Source organism: Protomyctophum bolini (assembly GCF_963924005.1).
Source record: "Protomyctophum bolini genome assembly, chromosome: 15".
Classification (NCBI taxonomy): Eukaryota; Metazoa; Chordata; class Actinopteri; order Myctophiformes; family Myctophidae; genus Protomyctophum; species Protomyctophum bolini.
Genome location: NC_137876.1, coordinates 29,927,964 through 29,930,639, shown reverse-complemented (window position 1 = coordinate 29,930,639; position 2,676 = coordinate 29,927,964). Strand labels below are relative to the sequence as shown.

The following is a 2,676-nucleotide window of genomic DNA, read 5'->3' as shown; positions in this document are numbered from 1 at the left end:
CCGATCCCGGACGAGCCCCCAAATATCTGTTGCAGGTCCCAGGTGGCTGAGACGAGCAATCAGTATTAATGTCCTGATGAACAGGAGAAAGAAGCACACAATCGTTTTTGTTGTTTACAGACTGCTTGCTCTCGATAGAATTTATTCTCAAAATCACAAATCCACTTTGTTTCCCATTTCTTTTGTTTCCTGGTATTATTATGTCAATGTATTTTACTTTAACTTCAACTCAGTTTTCATTCAAATACATCATAAACCATTACTGTACCTCTGGAGTTATCGACATTACAATTCTGCATGTTCTTCCCATATTATTTTACATAGCAAACCTGGTACACTTCATTACCCAAAAACATACAAGAAAGTACCATAATAGACCCTCATTCATTGTCTTGTTTGTCTCATGAATATTCACCTTTTTTAACTCTGTGCACTTTAATAATGCTCATTCCAGTAACTATATTCTTATATACTTGGTTATTGCAATAACACCTTTGGAGTTACTGTACCTACTGTACATAATTAATCACTAATCCTGAGAGCGGAACTTATTCATAACCATGTCCAAATACAATAAAATAGCTGGTCACACTTCTTACAAAACACACATAGTTTACCAAAATGATATAGCAAAAACGGGAGGTCTACTTTGGGAGTGTACACTTGTAAAACCTTGCACATGGACGTCGCCATTTTGTATTGATTGCCACAGCCAAACTAGTGTGTTCTGCCCTGAATTCACTCACAAACAATAATCACATCTTGCAAACACTTCAGAGTTAGGCTCCACCATCAGAACGTGTACTTAATGTTATCATAATCACATAGGTATCATTCAGTGAGTTTATGCACCAAAACCAACCTGATGAACAGGAGAAAGAAGCACACAATCGTTTTTGTTGTTTACAGACTGCTTGCTCTCGATAGAATGACGGTGAGCTTCCGGTCTGTAGGTAATACCAGCCCATGAGAAAGAGAAGGTAAGACGCTCCTATACTGCCCCCTACTGTCCAAGGTGAACTCAATACATTGACTCAGATACATTGACAAGTGACAGCTCTCAAAACTATTTCAAATCACAAAATAAAATAAATAAAACAAACAATAATAATGTGACTACCTTCTAGGTGGGTCACACGTGTGTAAGTGTGTGTGGAACCATTTAAATCACTGTAAAACGTGGGGTACTACTAATATTTCTTAACTCGTTTGATGTAATGAAGTTGGAAAAGGTAATGACAAATCCACAGATTCATACCACCGTTTCTCTTTATTGAGATATAGGTGAACCTACTGCTCCTCACTACTGCTTTCTAGTGTGCTACCCTATGGCAAAGCAGCATTAGACTCAACTAAATGTTTACTACACAACAAAAAATAACCTTTCAAATATATGACGCATTAGGTTGATGAGACCCTATATAACATGTAAGACACTATGTGTATAAGCATCCAGGTCAAGCCTTGTAATAGGCTCTATCGCAGAGTTATTATGGGGATTTAAGAAAGTGGCAGTTTTTGTACGGGAAAGATAGGATCTGCTGCACCGTGCAGTCTGGCTGCACAGAAGTACACAGCGCTGTCCCCTGCTGTCAGGTTGTAGATTGACAGTGAGCTGTACTTCTCCTTTGAATTTCCTTTCAACCAGATCTTGTCTTTCCAGTCGTCCTCTGGGTTTGCCACATGATTGTACAAAAGCCCCAGCAGCCTGAGTTGTGTGTGCCGACGATCTTCCCTGTACCAGACTACGACTTCAGCGCTTCGATTAAGCTGTGGTGAGCAGTCAAATGTGGCAGATGATCCCTCTTTAACCAACAGGTTAAGAGGCGTCTGCACAACTCTGCTGGTTTGACAGAACCCTGTGAATAGAACATAATTGTACCATAATTGTTATTATACAGTTACATTTAAATAATGCCACTTGAAAGCTTAGTAGCCTTAGTGTTATGAACAGCTATGAAATAAATTGTATTATGTATGGCGATATCACTGTTTTTACCTGTCAGACAGATTACGAAAGCAGCAATGGGGATCATGATGAACACCAAAGATAAATGAATAGCGACACACAGAACTTCACTGATCTACAGTATGACAGTAGAGTTTGATGACATCACTACAGAAGATAGGCCAAACCTCCAATCACTGCCTCTTATCTTGTCGCCTCTCCTGTGCTGTCCCCGACTCTAGAGATGATTGTTCTATTTGAGAAGTAGAGTAACGTTTCTTATGATTATATTACAATTATAGAAACAGTCGCACTATAAAATATTAAATTATACAGTGAAATATTGCACTGTTGGGTCATCCTACTATACGTCTCTGTACGCGTGTGTGTATGTCTGTAATCCACGTAACTCGAGAACTATTTGTCCTGCCGACTTCCAATTTGGCACAGGCACCACCACACTGAGTGCAGTACCCGGTGTGGAGTCCATCCGATAGTGATAGATTGTCGTGTTGAGATTAGCTGAGGCTTTTGTTTTAGATTGTAGCTCTCTCTATCACTTTGTTTGCTAGATGTAGATGCCTAGAAATACGTCTTCAGGTCTCTGCAGTTTTAGGACATGAAGACATGCTTCCTTCTCTCCATCTCCACTGATATTCCAGTGGCTTTAAAAGATGTCTCAACACTTGGACGTTTGTAATACACGTGAGCAATAAGCTTGAAGGCAG

The 2,676-nt window shown here is 39.6% G+C and overlaps 1 gene segment (V, D, J or C); it reads right to left on the bottom strand.

Moving 5' to 3' along the window:
- Nucleotides 1-1,500: 1,500 nt before the first annotated feature.
- On the bottom strand, nucleotides 1,501-2,122 carry LOC308329817 (T cell receptor alpha variable 36/delta variable 7-like). The segment is given in 2 exons: nucleotides 2,000-2,122; nucleotides 1,501-1,859 (listed from the first exon to the last, which is right to left on the bottom strand).
- Between the last annotated feature and the right edge of the window lie 554 nt (nucleotides 2,123-2,676).